This window comes from Oryctolagus cuniculus, chromosome 11, assembly GCF_964237555.1.
Source record: "Oryctolagus cuniculus chromosome 11, mOryCun1.1, whole genome shotgun sequence".
Taxonomy (NCBI): Eukaryota; Metazoa; Chordata; class Mammalia; order Lagomorpha; family Leporidae; genus Oryctolagus; species Oryctolagus cuniculus.
The window spans coordinates 83870874-83888508 of record NC_091442.1 but is presented as its reverse complement, the minus strand read 5'-3'; the positions used below and the strand labels follow the sequence as shown (position 1 = coordinate 83888508).

Sequence of the window (17635 nt, the reverse complement as noted above, 5' to 3'; positions counted from 1 at the left end):
TTCCTCTACTTAAAATTGTTATTTTTAAACTATCTTCCTCTTTGTACTTGTCAATCTGTATATGAACTAACTCAAAATAAAAACATGAAAGAGGCTGGCACTGCGGCTCACTAGGCTAATCCTCCGGCTGCAGCGCCAGCACCCCAGGTTCTAGTCCCTGTTGGGGCGCTGGATTCTGTCCCGGTTGCTCCTCTTCCAGTCCAGCTCTCTGCTGTGGCCCGGGAAGGCAGTGGAGGATGGTCCAAGTGCTTGGGCCCTGCACCTGCGTGGGAGACCAGGAGGAAGCACCTGGCTCCTGGTTTCAGATCAGCGCAGTGCACTGGCCGTAGCGGCCATTGTGGGGTGAACCAACGGAAAATGGAAGACCTTTCTCTCTGTCTCTCTCTCACTGTCTAACTCTGCCTGTCAGAAAAAAAAAAAAAAAAGGCTACAAACATGAAAGATACAGTTGAAGACTGGGTTCCCTTTCTCCAATTCTATGCATCTTTTTTTTTTTTTTCTGGAAATAAACATGGGCTTAAATTTGGAATTCAGGATTCCTATGTACAGTTTTGAATTATCATTACATAAACAAGTATGAGTAATGTCGCTCCTCCTCTTCACGGAGGAACGACACAGGACCCTGCGCTGTTCTTTTGTCTGCTCGGCCCTCCCCGGGTTTGCTGCTGGTTCTTCCCGGGTTGGCTGCCGTCCCTCCACCTCCGTGGAAGGGCGGTTCCCCCTGCCACTTTCCCCACTTCCGCGGGGAGCGGCACACCGCCGGCCGGCTCTCTCGGGGGCTGCTCAGATGTTCCTCAGGTGTTCCCCTTAGATGTTCCTGGTGCATGTTGTCTCTCTCCTCCTTTATAGTCCTCTTCCACCAATCCCAACTCTGCTACCCACACGCCGAGTACGCTGCTCTCCTCCAATCAGGAGCAGGTCCTGCTGTTTATTGATTGAACTGGAGGCAGCTGTGTAGAAGCTGTTTCCTCCTCTCCCAGCGCCATATTGTGGGAGAGCAGATGCATAGAATAAGTCTTAATTCCAGTAACTTAGTCTAGTCCGAGTTGCTCCCCACAGAGTAAACCATGTATTATTGATTTTCCTGCTTTAACACAGACACACACACACACACACGCACATACCACAGAGAATACAGTTTGCTTTTTCTTCATCGTCATGTTTTTGTTTTCTAAAAACTAACTGCATTTGTGTTATATAGTTTCCTTTTTTCCCTTTAAACATTCAAATGAGTAATTAATTGGTAACATACCTAATCTATTCACATGTTTCCAAAGACAATAAGCATAAAATGTTAAAGAGTTAAAAGACTTCCTCCCACAGCTGGATTTTAAGCACCCAGTTTCCACCCACCTCATCCCCCCAAATAGTTACCCATGGTTACTAGTTTCTTGTGTATTCTTCTAGAAATGTTTCAAATTTATAAACAAATGGTAGCTGGCTACGCACACTGTTCTTTAAGTTGCTTTTTAACTTAATAAGCTGGTTATCTTTCCATGTCCATGTATAAAGAATATCCTGGGCCGGCGCCGTGGCTCACTAGGCTAATCCTCCACCTAGCGGAGCCGGCACCCCGGGTTCTAGTCCCGGTCGGGGCGCCGGATTCTGTCCCGGTTGCCCCTCTTCCAGGCCAGCTCTCTGCTGTGGCCCGGGAAGGCAGTGGAGGATGGCCCAAGTGCTTGGGCCCTGTACCCCATGGGAGACCAGGAGAAGCACCTGGCTCCTGGCTCCTGCCATCGGATCAGCGCGGTGCGCCGGCTGCAGCGCGCTGGCCGCGGCGGCCATTGGAGGGTGAACCAATGGCAAAAGGAAGACCTTTCTCTCTGTCTCTCTCTCACTCTCCACTCTGCCTGTCAAAAAAAAAAAAAAAAAAAAAAAAAAAAAAAAAAAAAAAAAAAAAAAGAATATCCTTATCCCAGAGTGGGTATTTAGCCTAGTGATCAGTATGCCTGTATCCTACATTGATTTTTGGCTCTAGCTCCAGATTCCAATTTCTTACCAATATAGACCATGGGAGGCAATGGTGGTGGCTCAGGTAATTGAGTTCCTGTCACCCACATGGGAGACTGGGATTGAATTTCTGCTCCTGGCATTGGCCACAGCCCAACTCTGGCCATTGTGGGCATCTGGAATGTGAACCAGTAGATGGGAACACTTTCTTTACATATCTGTCTTCACATTCATCTCTCTGCCTTTCAAATAAATATTTTTAAAAGAATATCTATCATTTTTAGTATATCATCATGTTATTTCATAAATGAACCCTAGCATATTTAGCTATTTTTCTACTCATTGACACTTAGGTTATTTCTATTTTTTATTGGCTTACAGTATTTACAGCAATATCACACAAACACACATACACATAGAAATATAATTTTGCACATATGGATAATATTAGTTATTGATTACAGTGCAGCAAATTCTGTGGTCCAGAAATCTAGGCACAGTTCAGCTGGGTTCTTCTGCCTCAATAACTCTTACAAGGCTATAATTCGAAGTTGGTCCACGCTACATTCTCATTTGAAAGGCTGACTAGGGAGAATCTAGTTTGAAGCCCATCCCTGTGGCTGTTGGCAAAAGGCAGTTCTTCAGAGGCTGATTATATGAGGGCCTCAGTTCCTCACTGCCTGTGGTTAAGAGGCCTTCCTTACTTCTGTGCCAGAATCTCTTCTTTGGACAAATCGCACCACAGCAGGTGGCTATTTCTAGAGCCAGGGTCTGACTTGATGTAGATAGAGGGAGATAGATGATAGATTGATAAATAGGTAGATAGATAGATAAGATACTTAAGAAGTAAGTCATAATCTTTTTGGTAACCTAGTATCAGAAGAAACATGTCATAGCCTTTGTTACGCTTTATTAATAAGAATAGAATAACTTAGTCCAACGCATTCTGCAGGGAATGGAATTACATAAGGGCATTAAAATACTCAATGAGCCACTATCACTGAGACTCATATAAAAGGCTGCCTGCAATGTGATTACTTCTATAGGATGAATTCCCAGAAATAGGATTCCAAGTTCAAATGATAAATGTATATATGAAATTATAATTTGTATTGCTAAATTATTTTACCCAATTTCTTTTTCTTCCTTCCTTCCTTCCTTCCTCCCTCTCTCTCTCCCTTTCTTTCTTTCTTTCTTTCTTTCTTTCTTTCTTTCTTTCTTTCTTTCTTTCTTTCTCTCTCTTTCTCTCTCTCTCTCTCTCTCTCTCTCTCTCTTTCTTTCTCTCTCTCTCTTTCTTTCTTTCTTGTTAATTGAGAGACAGATAGGGATCTTCTGTTTGCTGCTTAACTCCCCAAATGCCTACAAAAGCCAGGGCTGGGACAGGCTGAAGCCAAGTGCCAGGAACTCAAACCAGGTCTCCCACATGGGTGTCAGGGGCCCACGTCTTGAGCCATCACGCCTCTCCCAGTGTGCATTAGCAGAAGCTGAATTGGAAACAGAGTGTCATACTGAAACCTGTGCTCCTGACATGAAATCACATGTGGTGATTTAACCCGCTGTGCCACAAGGCCAGCTCCTCTCCCATTTTCTTTTTCACTCCATCGAGTTTTGTCTGAATTCTTACAATAGTTTTGCTCTTGCCACTTTTTTCTTCTTTGATATTGAGCTTTGTTTCTCATTCAGCTTTTTAGTTTTTGTCATTTTTTGGTAATAAAATATAATTTTTTATATTCTACAAGGGTTTTTTGACATTTTATTAACATGAAAATTTTGTGTATTTATGTTAGCCATATGGGATTAAGACACTTAAAGAGTATTCAGAACAAATAACTAATCAACATCCCATCTGCTTATTATTTCTTTTTTTTTTTCTGACAGGCAGAGTAAGCCAGCGAGAAAGACAGAGAGAAAGGTCTTCCTTCCATTGGTTCATCCCCCCCCAAATGGCTGCTACTACTGGCACGTTGTGCCGATCCGAAGCCAGGAGCCAGGTATTTCTTCCTGGTCTCCCATGCGGGTGCAGGGCCCAAGCACTTAGGTCATCCTCCACTACCTTCCCAGGTCACAGCAGAGAGCTGGACTGGAAGAAGAGAAACTGGGACAGAATCCGGCGCCCCAACAGGGACTAGAACCCGGGGTGCCGGCGCCACAGGTGGAGGATTAGCCTAGTGAGCCGCGGCGCCAGCCTGCTTATTATTTCTTTATGTTTGGAGACTTTGAGCTCTCCTAGTTCTTCCTGAAGTATCAAAGAGACTATTGTGCACTGTAGTCATTCCTCTAGTGTAGAACACTAGAACACATTTCTTTTTTATATTATTTTATTTAAGGTATAGATTTCATATATTTCATATATACAGATTTAGGAACATAGTGATACTTCTCAAAATACCCTCCCTCCTGCCCAAGCTCCCATTCCTCCTCTTCCTTCCTCTTAATTTTTGCAATGATCTATTTTCAGTTTACTTTATACTCATAGATGAACCCTATACTAAGTAAAGAGTTCAACATAGAGTAAGAAGAAAAAACACTCTTCCTCAACAGTACAGAGAAGGGCTGTAATGAATCTCAAAATGTCAATTTCACTCTTAAACATTACATTTTAGGTGCTCTATTAGTTGCCACAGAATAGGGAAAACATGGTATTTGTCTTTTTAAAGTGGCTTATTTCACTAAGTATAATGGTTTCCAGTTGCATCCATTATGTTGCATAAGACAGGGTTTCATTCTTTCTTACAGCTGAGTAGTATTCCACAGTGTATACCATAATTTCTTTATCTGGTCATCAACTGATGGACATCTGGGTTGATTCCATATCTTAGTTATTGTGAATTGAGCTGCAATAAACTAGGGGTACAGCTAATTCTTTCATATGCTGATTTCATTTCCTTTAGGTAAATTCTCAAGAATAGGATTGCTGGGTGATATGATATACCTATTTTCAGCTTTCTGAGGTATCTCCATACTATTTTCTACAATGACTGTACTAGTTTACACTCCCACCAACAGCGGATTAGGATATCTTTTTCCCCATATCCTCACCAGCATACATTATTTTTTGCTTTCCATATGAGAGCCATTCTAACTGGGGTGATGAGAAACATCAGTGTGGTTTTGATTTGCATTTCCCTGATGGCTAGTGATCCTAAGAATTTTTTCATTTGTCTGTTGGTCATTTAAATTTCCTATTTTGAAAACTACCTATTTAAGTCCTTTGCACATTTCTTAACTGGATTGTTTGTTTTGTTATTCTTGAGTTTCTTGAGCCCTTTATAGATTCTGAATATTAACCCTTTTCCCATTGCATAGTTTGCAAATAGTTTTTCCCATTTTGTTAGTTGCCTCTTCACTTTTCTGAGTGTTTCCTTTGCAGTGCAGACATTTCTCAGCTTGATGTAAGCCCATTTGTCAATTTTGGCTTTGATCGCCTGTGCCTCTGGGGTCTATTCCAAGGAATCTTTGCCTACACCAATGTCTTGCAGAGTTTCCTCAATGTGCTCCTCTAGAATTTGATAGTATCAGGTTGGAGATTTAGATCCTTGATCCACTTTGAGTTGATTTTTGTGTAAGGTGTAAGGTAGTGGTCTTTTTTCATACTTCTGCATAAGAAGGATGAATCTTCCCAGCACAATTTGTTGAAGATATTGTCCTTTCTCCAGCAATTAATTTTAGCTTCTTTGTCAAAGATGAGTTGGTTGTAGATGTGTGCATTGATTTCTGGAGTTTCTATTCTGTTCCATTGTTCAACATGCCTATTTCTGTGGCAGTACCAGGCTGTTTTGATTACAACTGCCCTGTAGTGTGTTTTGAAATTTGGTATTGTGATGCCTCCCAATTTCATTTTGTTGTGTAAGATTGCTTTAGCTATTTGGGGTCTCTTGTGTTTCCATATGAATTTTAGTATCATTTTTCTAGTTCTGAGAAGAATGTCATTGGTATTTTGATTGGGATTATATTGAATATGTAAATTGCTTTCAGTATTATGGACATTTTCATGATATTAATTCTTCTAATCCCTGAACAGGGGAGATTTTTCCATTTTTTTGTCTTCTATTTCTTTAGAAATGTTTTCTAATTTCCCTTGTAGAGATCTTTTACCTCCTTGGTTAAATGTATTCTAAGGTATTTAATATTTTTGTAGCTATTGCGAATGGGAATGATCTTAAATATTCTTAGCCATGGCATTGTCTGTGTATATAAATGCTGTTGATTTTTGTGTGTTGATTTTATATTCTGCAACTTTACCAAACTCTTTTACGAGTTTTAATAGTCTTTTAGTGGAGTCTTTTAGGTCCCCTATATATAGAATCATGTCATCCACAAATAGGGATAGTTTGACTTCCTCCTTTCCAATTTGTATCCCTTTGATTTCTTTTTCTTGCCTAATGGCTCTGGCTAAAACTTCCAGGACTACATTGAATAGCAATGGTGGAAGTGGGCATCCTTGTCTGGTTCTGGATCTTAGTGGAAATGCTTCCCACTTTTCCCCCATTCATTTAGAAGCTGGCTGCAGATCTGTTATAAATTGCCTTGATTGTGTTGAGGTATGTTCATTCCATACCCAATTTGCATAAGGTTTTCATCATGAAAGGATGTTGTATTTTATCAAATGCTTTACCTGCATCTATTGAGATAATCATATCATTTTTATTTAGTTTGTTAATGTGATGTATCATATTTATTGATTTGTTAATGTTGAACCCTCCCTGCATACAAGGGATAAGTCCCACTTGGTCTGGGTGGAATGATCTTTCTGATTCCTTATTGGATTTGATTGGCAAGTGTTTTGTTGAGGATTCTAGCATCTATGTTCCTCAGGGACATTGGTCTATATTTCTCTTTCTCTGATTTTTATTTTTCTTGTTTAGGGGTTGTGTCATGCTGGCTTCATAGAAGGAGTCTGGGAGGATTCCCTTCCTTTTGATTGTTTTGAACATCTTAAGAATTGGAATTCATTCTTTAAATGTATGATAGAATTAAGCAGTGAATTCATTTGGTCTTGGGCTTTTCTTTCTTGGGAGTCTTTATTATTGATTCAATCTCTGGCTTGTATATTGGTCTGTTTAGGTTTTCTATGTCTTCATGACTCAATTTTGGTAGACTGTATCTGTACAGAAATCTATCCGTTTCCTCCAGATTTTCCAACTTGTTGGAATATAGCTCTTTGTAGTAATTCCTGATGATTCTTTTTATTTATCTGGTATCCATTGTTACAGCTCATTTTTCATCTCTAATTTCCTTAATTTTGTACTTTCTCTTTCTCACTCTAAGTTGGACCAATGATGTATCAACTTTTTTTAAAAAAATCAGCTCTTCGAATCTCTGATCTTTTGTAATTTTTTTGTTTCAATTTTGTTTTATTTCTTTCCTCTTACTAATTTTGGGTTTGGTTTGTTGCTGTTTTTCTACTTCCTTGATATGCAGTGATAGCTCTTTATTTGATGCTTTTTAAATTTCTTTATATAGGCACCAACTGCTACTAACTTCCCTCATAACACTGCTTTTGCAGTATCCCATGAGTTTTGATATGTTGTATTGTCATCTTCTTTCATTTCCAGAATTTTTAAAATTTCTTTTATGACCCACTGTCCATTCAAGGGCATGTTGTTCAGTTTCCATGTGTTTGCATATGTTGTAGAGATTCTACAGTTGTTAATTTGCACCTTCATTCCATTGTGATCAAAAAGATGCATGGTATGATTTCAATTTTTTGGAATTTGGTGAGACTTGCTTTATGCCCTAGGATATGGCCTATCCTAAAGAAAGTTTCATGCACTCATGAAAAGAATGTATATTCTGCAACTGTCAGATGGAAGGTTCTATAGATATCAGTTAGGTCCATTTGGTCCACAGTGTCTATTAGCTCTGTTGTTTCTTTGTTGATTTTCTATTGATTAAAGTGGGGTATTGAAGTCCACCACTGGAGATTATGTATCCATTTAAATCAATTAACATTTGTTTTACACAGCCAGGTACCCTGGCATTAGGTGCATATACATTTACTACAGTCATGTCTTCCTGTTGAACTGATCCCTTAATCACCACATAGTGCTCTTGTCTCTTTCTTTCTCCAAATTAGGGAATTTTTCTGTAATGATTTCACTGAATAGGACTTCCAATCCATTTTCTTTTTCCATACCTTAAGGAACTCCTAAGAGCCATATGTTAGGTTGTTTGATAGTATCCCCCAAATGTACAACACTGTTTTAAATTTTTCTTTCTTTTTTTTTGTTTCTTTTTGGTCTGACAGAGATATTTCCAAAGATTTGTGTTCTAGTTTGGATATTCTTTCTTCTGCCTCACCAACTCTGTTGGTAAGGGTTTCCACTGTATTTTTATTTGACATATTGAATTCTTCATTTCTAATATTTCAGTTTGATTTCTCTTAAAAATTTCAATCCCATGGAAAATTTTTCTTTTATGGATTTCATTAATTTGCTTCTGATTGCTTCTGAGTGACCATATGATTAATCTTTAGAATTCCATTGCAGGCATTCATCAATCTCTTCATCTTCACATTCAAATAGTTAAGTGTTGTTGCATTCATTTGGGAGAGTGGTATTGTCTTCCTTATTCTTGCTTCTTGAATTATTGCATTTATTTTTAGGTGTTTGTGGTAATACCGATGGCTGTTATCTTTGAACTATGCCTCTGTGACTTAATGAAGCATCTGCTCTTTCAGTGAATACCCAAAGCCATGTGCTGGGTGTGGCCAGGGAGCTCTGGTCAGTGCTCTAGGATGGGGCGAGTATCCAGAGTGACACCCAAGTTGAGTGTGTTAGATTTCCTCTATTGTTTGTATGATCACCTCTGTTGGCATAACCACACACTCCCTTGCTCTCTTCTGAGATAAGGTGATCAATCCCAGAGTTAGCCCACAGTGGGTGCAACACTCACCTCTCCTGCTGCATGAACCACACAAAGGATCTGTGCAGTCCTCAGTATGAGCACAGATCCCTCTGCAGTGACCCACCCAATACAATCAGGCAGCTCTCAGCCTCTGGCATTGCACATAGTGATTGCCCAGAGACCCAGCTATACTCTGTGCCTGATCATTAGTCACAAAGTTCCTACAGTCTCGGCACTCAGGGCTCCCACAGTCATGGGATACTGATAATCCACTTTGCCCCCATCACAGCTTCTGTCCATAGAGAGGCAGAGACGTTCTCAGAGCCAGCTGCTTTTGGGTGCTCTGTCTAGCAGGTTCAGCCCCAGAGTATGTGATTTGTTGAAAGGTTGGGGGGCAATTCACCATCCTCTGTGGGTATCCAGTCCCTTGTCAATCCTCCTGGATAGACTCACAGTCAGTGGGCAACATGGATTTTTCCCTCTGGTTAAATCCCTGGATCACACATGTATCCAATAGCCGCTGCCACAGCTACTGGTGTCAAAATGGAGCCTTCTATTCAACAGTTGCCGGGTGTATACAAGAGCCACTGCAGCCACACAGGTGTCAAAATGGTGCCTTCTCCCAGCCAGCTGCAGGGCGCCATTGTCGGGGGATGGAGAGAGAGGAGCATGCCCTTTTTTCGCTGCCTCAGGCAGGTACCTTGTCTCCTCTGGGGCTCCTGAGTCAACTCAAAGACAGTGTGCTCCTCTGGGCTCTCCTTCTGGTAACATCACCAGTGGCACAGGCTGTTGCAATCTGCTCTCTTCTTGCTTTCCAAAGCCGATGCTGCCTCCAGATCTTGGCTGCAAGTATTACGTGTTGTGTCCACACTCACTGCTGTGCGTTCACACCTTCCATGCTGATCCATGGAGTTCCTCCTCCTTCTGCAGAATTTTGCACTGCAGGTTTCCTTCCAAATCTCCCCTGGGAATGCATTTCCTCCACTTTTTTTGCTATTACTTTCCCTTATGCTAAAGCAGTATGTCCTTTCCCCATTCCACCATCTTGGAATCCCCCCACAAATTTCTTCTATACCTGTGTTTCTGTTCTCATTATCCAAGCCCTTTTTGGACTCCTTCCTCCAACACTTCCCTACCTCTAGTAATCACTATTCTATATTCAGATCAAAAATTCTAATTTATATTTGTTATATAGTCTTCATAGAGGTCACTGCTTTACTGTTTTTAAAAGTATGGTGAAATGTGAGGTCCCAGTTTTTATTTACATTAAAGTTTATATTTTTCTAACTACTTTAGAAAAAGCATTCTTCAGTTGTTAAAAAATTTGCCACTCTTAGGAGTTGCAGACTATCTGACTTTTGCACACAATAGATTGTTTCATAACTGCTCTTACAGAGACAGACTATTTCCTACAATTATGAATTATTTCTGCAATCAATTTTAAGATTATGCTTCACCTTCTGTTTAGTTTACTCTCCTAAAATATTAGCCATTCATTATTTTTAATATGCATCATTTTCATAAATTGCACATACTCAATTTAATGAACCTTTTCTAGAATATGATTCTGAGGTTCTGTTCTTTTTTTCTTAGTATTTTGGATTAAAATGTAGTATTTATACTTTTTCATGGTAAACAGTGCCATATTTCAACACACACAGCATAAACTGAGAATACCAGGCTACTAGCCTTTCCATTTTCTTATCTTTTTTTTTCTTTTGCCTTTGGAGCCATGTTGAAGAAACCTATTGCTATTTACATTGGGAGACAAGGGATAAGACTGTTGCTACTTGATAATAAATCATTTATAGGAAAGATATTGTTTTAGGGGACTGCATTGTTGTGTAGTGGGCTAAGCCACCACTTACAGTGCTGGCTCATCTTAGCTCTCCATTTCAATCCAGCTTCCTGCTAATACACTTGGGAAGGCAGCAGAGGATGGCCCAAGACCCTGGATCCCTGCCATCCTTCTGGGAAACCAGGAAAGAGTTCTTGGCTTCTGGCTTCAGCCCGGCCTTGATCTGACTGTTGTGGCCATTTAAGGAGTTAACCAGAAGAAAACAGATATATTTTTTTTCTTTCTCTAGTATTTAAAATAAACATATAAATCTTTTTAATTTAAATGTGTTTTGTTTTCCCTCTGAATCTATTGCTAGTTGACCCACTGATTGCTTTACACTCTTGCTTACCTAATTCATTCTATGTGGCTTCTGTGGGGAGCAGCTCGGACTAGACTAAGTTACTGGAATTAAGACTTATTCTATGCATCTGCTCTCCTCTGTGGGGAGCAGCTCGGACTAGACTAAGTTACTGGAATTAAGACTTATTCTATGCATCTGCTCTCCCACAATATGGCGCTGGGAGAGGAGAAAACAGCTTCTACCCAGCTGCCTCCAGTTCAACCAATAAACTGTAGGACTTGCTCCTGATTGGAGGAGAGCAGCGTGCTCGGCGTGTGGGCAGCCGAGTTGGGATTGGCGGAGGAGGACTATAAAGGAGGAGAGAGACGGCATGCACCGGGAACATCTATGGGGAACATCTAAGGGGAACACCTGTGCAGCCCCCGAGAAGAGCCGGCCGGCGGTGTGCCGCTCCCCTGCGGAAGTGGGGAATGTGGCCAGGGGGAACTGCCCTTCCACGGAGGTGGAAGGGACAGTAGCCAACCCGGGAAGAACCAGCAGCAAACCCGGGGAGGGCCGAGCAGACGAAAAGAACAGCGCAGGGTCCTGTGTCGTTCCTCCACGAAGAGGGGGAGCGACAGCTTCTATCTGAGCTTAACTGCTTTGAAATTCTGTAGGTGAAATAGTGAATCTAGACGTTATTTGTATATTGTATATTTACCAAAATGGAGTTTGTAGGTTTTGATTACTGATATCTCCCTATATTCACCCTTTTGCCATTGACATAGTTGACCTGGAATTTGGCTATGCTAGTTGATGTGGCCAGTGATTTATGGACAAAATGACAGCTTCTCAGTTCTGTGCTTAGCTCTGTTGTCTTGGTGCTTCCATTTTCATGTTTTAGTCTCTGCTTTTGCCAGACCTGCCCAGATTGTTGGTCCCAGGAGGATAAGACAGAAAAAGAGAAATCAGAACCATCTCAAAAACCTGTGGTGAGAAGCAGAGCTGTCAGGTACCACAGCCTGAAGCAGAGTTGCAGATGATCCTAGCCATCCTGCAGGTCTAGTACGATAATCAGTGATTGCTTTCTTAAGTCACTGAGCTTTGATTTTGTTATGCAGCTAACAAATGCACATATTATTTAAAATTTCTTTTTACTTTAAAATGTCCATGGAACAGACTAGAAAGATGATAACTTATCTAGGAATATTAATTTTAAAAGACCAGCATTTTAAAATGATTCCTTTCTATTGATTGAAGTATACTTCAGTTAATGCATTTCAATATGGCAGATTCATTGTATATTATAATTTATCCAATTCCTCTTTGCTAAACACATTGCTAGCATTTCTTAAAACACTTCTCAGGAGCTGGAGGCTGCAGTGGCAGCTCAGTATTTGAGTCTTTCCAAATCACACAGATGAACAGGCAGCACAGATCTATGCATGCATTTGTTTTTGTGTATGTTAGGAGGGTGGGCAATAAGGGCGGTGGGACACAGAGCAAAACACTGGGATCACACACATTGAGAGAACTGCCCAAAAACCTCACAGGTGTTCACGGGAAAGCACGGAGACCAGAACAACTCACGCTGCTTCTAGCATGGGTTGAGGTATGCTGCAAACCTAAGCAGATGAAAGGGCTTGCAGTTAGGAGGAGTACTGCGGTGGGGATTCTCCAGTCCCTAACAAAGCTTGAGAGTGGCCTGCCTAGGTCCACTTCCAGGACAGAACTTCAAGAGGTAGCTATGGGGAGTGGAATCCAAATTTGCCTTGACATAGGGAATGGAGAGGGCATACAAGCAAGCTTTTCTCTTTGTTAGCGCTCAAGAATCGAGAGACATTGGGGTAAAGAGCCTGCTCATCGCCAAAAGTGCAAACTACTGGCCAGTAACTCTCCTAAGGAATTTCTCCAGATGATATGATCACTAATAAAGTGTGAGTTCTATTTTCTTAGGAGTGTTATCAAATATTAAATTCTGCCAATCTGATAAGTGTTAACTGTTGTGTCAGTAGTCACTATTTTCTTTCAATTTGTTCACTTGAGATATACAGAATTCTTTGTTCAAAATGGATGACCCATTCTCTGAGTTTACATAAATTTTTAAATCTAACCTCATTTCTTTCAGAGTGATATACAAATAATCCCAAAAAATATGTGAATATTAAATAAATTCCTTCCCTAGCCTTACCTTGTATAGAGACTATTTTATACATAATCAAGGAAAAGGAAATTTACAATTATTTATTTGAATTTCCTAATTCCCATATTTTAAATGTTCATTTTATTAATACCTTACATCTATCTGTATGAACACTTGACAAGCATTCAAAACTGAGATTACAGTTTTTCATCTCTGCACACACTAAAAGTGGTACAATGTTCTGTGTGTGTGTGTGTGTGTGCGCGCATGCACCTATGAGTCTCTTCCAATTTCCTAGTTATGCTTCATCAAAAGGACTTGCATATTTATATCAACATTCTGTTTACCCCTTAGATTATTCATGCCTGAGTGGAGTGTCAGCTGCAGAAACAGGAGGCTTAATGAGTTTCATGGGGATACCTCATTGCTAGAACAAAAACTGGAAAAAGAATAAAACACAAGTGCCTGCATATTAATATGGTCCCTTGTTAGAACGGATCTAGGGATCACAAGATGATAGATGGTGTCCACACAATAGATGTCTCCTTTATCAGGACCTTTATTTCCAATTTGGTTTTATTTGAATAAGTCAATCTCCCAGACACTGCACTAACACTGAATGTGTAAGCTACAAATGCCCAAAGGAAAAGGTTCCCATTGCTCTACCCTGAAGACTGCATTACTTTGCACCTGCTCACAGCTTCTTATATTCATTTGTTCTGCTGAAGGTCTTTCTTTATTTCTTAAGGAGTCGTTGTTTGTAATAGAAATACAATGCTATATAAAAGTAAGCTTTGATCTTAACTAGCATTCTACACATAAATCCTTTTACTTTGAAAGTGAACCTTAATTTACTATGATGAAGATACTGCATTATAAAGCACCTTTTTTACATATTTAATATCTGCCACATAGTACTAGTCTATTGGGGCAGCAAGCAAAGTTAATATGAAAAAGTAAATTTAAGGTTGGCTGAAGTAGATGAAAAATGGGGACCAAGACAATTATTCATTTTTAAGATTAAAAATTCCAATTCAAGTATTAAAAAAGAGATTTGAGATCTGTATAATTTACATACAATTCATTGTGTATAGTTTTCCTGGGTTCTTGTATGCAAACATGACATGCAGCTAACATGTAATTATAATCTTTGCATAATAGTCATGAAAAATTTTGCTTTAAATCTTATAGAAAAAAATTAAACAAAGACTTCTAAAGAACCCTAAATTTCTTAGGCCAGGTAAGCTTCTGGAAGCAATATTTTCTAGTGGTATTTAGAAGAATTTCATTAACGTGCCTGAAACATAGGAGAAAATATTGTTTGAATCAGCTTTAAACTTCACTTTGAACTATATTCAGCACTTTTAGGTGTATGTTCTCAAGTTGCTTGATTTTTTTGAGATATCAAAAGAGAGTAAGTTCCAGTTGTTAAAAGGTGCTGATTCTTTTTACATTAAAGAGTACTCTGATGTGGTGCACAGTGACAATGAAAAAGGAAATATGCCAGAGGGAAATATGAGCATGAACATCAAAGTAATTAGTAATTTAAGTAAGGCATTTTGAATATGTTATTTATATTATTATTGTGCTTGATGTTGTTTGTTGTAAAACACTCATTAATGTCATAAAAAGCATTCTTCTTCCTTTCTGGCAAATGATGTGAGAGAAGGTAGCAAGTTGCCCATTTTTATGGTTACTAATTGCTAGAGTCAAGATTTGAACTTCATAGCTTCTAGGACTGGAAAGTCATTTTTCCATGCCAGCACACCATGCAGCACGGAGAAAGAAATAAGCCATTCTGACTAAGGGTGATAAAACATCCAAATGTAAAGAATAAAACCATGAGTTTGCTCCTCATGCTCTTCCACGTTGTTGAAAAGGAATGAGTGTATGATTGTCAACATCATTTATCTAAGGAACACAATTGCTTGGAGAATTTAAAAATATTAAGCACTACTAATAACAGGCTCTGCAGTGTATTGACTTATATTTTATATGATTTAGATTATTTCTACCACTCTAGGCTCTATTATCACATCTTATTTGTTCAACAAGCAGGTGATGCAAATACTAGTAACTAATTTTTCTAAAAGATAGTACTGGGATTTGAAGACCAATCAATATCACTACAGAGCCCTTCAGGGACTTACCAGACTTCAAAAAAATTCTCCAAACCTCTGATTCCCCTAAACTCACTCTTTTCCCCAATTAGAATGTTCAATCCAGCAAAGAAATAATGCACTCACCGGCCCAGCAATGATTCCATCTTATAGAAACAACGATTACTGTAATTACTCATGCCTTCAAAATCACTTTTGTTAAACACAGAATAACCCAAGTGCTCGGATTCTGAAGCATCAATAATTATCTCAACCCATTCCTGAAAAAAACTTCACCATCAAAACATTTCAATTCAGGGTTGGCATTGTGGGGGAGCAGATTAAAGTGCTGCCAACAGGGGCCGGCGCCATGGCTCACTTGGTTAATCCTCCACCTGCGGCACCGGAATCCCATATGGGTGCCGGGTTCTAACCCCAGTTGCTCCTCTTCCAGTCCAGCTCTCTGCTGTGGCCCGGGAGGGCAGTGGAGGATGGCCCAAGTGCTTGGACTCCTGCACCTGCATGGGAGACCCGGAGGAGGCACCTGGCTCCTAGCTTCGGATCAGCATAGTTCCGGGTACTTGGGTGGTGAACCAATGGAAGGAAGATCTTTTTTTCTCTCTCTCTCTCTCTCTCACTGTCTAACTCTATCTGTCAAATAAAAAAAAAAAGTGCTGCCAGCCGTGCTGGCATCCTATATGGGCACCGGTTTGAGTCCTGGATGCTCCACTTCTGATCCAGCTCCCTGCTAATGCACCTGGGAAAGCAGCTGAAGATGGCTCAGGTGCTTGGGCTCCTGCCACATGGGGAGACCCTGAAGAAGTTCCTGGCTCCTGGCTTTGGCCTGGCCTATCCCTGGCTGTTGCAGCCATTTGGGGACTGAACCAGATGATGGAAGATCTCATTATTTCTCCCCTCTCTCTCTCTGCCTCTCTCTCTCTCTCTCTCCCTCTCTCCTTAACTCTGCCTTTCAAATAATAAATAAATCTTTAAAAATATTTTAATTAGATGAAGAAATAATTTCTTTGAAATTCCTTATATGTGTACTGAAATGTTATATGGTAACCCAAAAATATGTACAAGTATTATTAAAAAAATTGTTTTACAAGCAATATATGCTGGTTCATTAAAGCAAAAATATTTTCATTAACTGCACGTTAAAAATAACATAAACAGAAGGACTATACATGTTCTATATTTATAGAGTTTAAAGTTTCTTAATTGTATCTGCAATACTGTGTCACTTGCATTTTACTTGTGGAGAATGTAATCTTGAAAAAGAGTCAAATAGATTGTTTTCAGTTTTTATTTTCATAAAATTGCCTGCAATCCTCTTCAAAGTTATATTTTATATCAACAAATTTGAGATTGTTGACGCCTTCAATGAAACAATTCTTGGAATATGCTAATAGTAAGTTGTATGTTTCCAGTTTAGGAAGAACATTTATGTTGTCAGTTAAACACCAGGGCTCAGCAGCTCAGACTTCTAGAACCCAAATCCTCATTTTAGAGCTTATTGTCTCAGGCAATACTGTAGAAATCTGAACCTCACTTTACTCCTGAGTACAACAAGGTCAATAATATGCCTGCAAACCACTTAGGATACTTCACTGTAAGTTTCACAAAATTCTTCTCCATCTTGAGGAGAAGCAATTGACCCCTGGAAAGACTTCGATCCTCATCAGCCTCCAGTTTCTAAGGTTTTGTGCCAATACTGGCTTACTTCAGGACAGACAAATGGCTTAGTGGTTGTCAGTCTCACACCTCACACTCCCACGTCTAGAATAAGAATGACCCACTCTTTCCTCAGCCTCGGAATACAAGCCATGACCTTTCCTCTGGATTTCACCACAGAGATGCACATGCCACCCTCACAAAAATGTTTCTATGGCAGGAAGAACAGAAGGCAGCATTATAATTGGCGTAGACCAAAGTGTGGAGCCAGGAGGCCGGCTTAGTCTTAAACCACAGAGTAATTTCACAGTTGGAGGGGGACAGGAATGGAAGTTGAGGATACCAAAAATCAGGGTCCCCTTAAAGCTGCCTTATAGAGTTATATAGAATTTAAAGTAAATAATTCATGTGGTTGCACCTAGGAGAGACTCTGACAATAAAAGATACATAAACATTAGGCACTTTAGTCTGATGTTTTTCCTTTTTTGATTTGATTTTGATAATCTTAACTAATAATTAATAGAAGGCAGATTAAAGGCTGCATCTTAGAAATATTTTTTAGAATATCTGTCCTACATAACTGACTTAGACTGTTGCCATTTTATGTCCTGAATTTGGCTTTCCTAGAGAGCCAAATCTGTTCAAACAGTTCTTTGCCCTTGATGGCCCTCATTTTCCCCATGAAACAAATATTTATAAATCAAACTAGCCATTCAGCAACACTTGCTTGGCAATATAAACTACAGTAACTTAATGAATTAGCCCATTGACTTTTAAGCTGTATGTGTTCATCATATACCCTC

General features: G+C 39.7%; 1 protein-coding gene across 1 annotated transcript in view; it reads right to left on the bottom strand.

Annotated features, from left to right (window-relative positions):
* Positions 1-17635, bottom strand: part of ACSS3 (acyl-CoA synthetase short chain family member 3) — a 368594-nt gene that overhangs the window by 240093 nt on the left and 110866 nt on the right. The window lies entirely within an intron of this gene.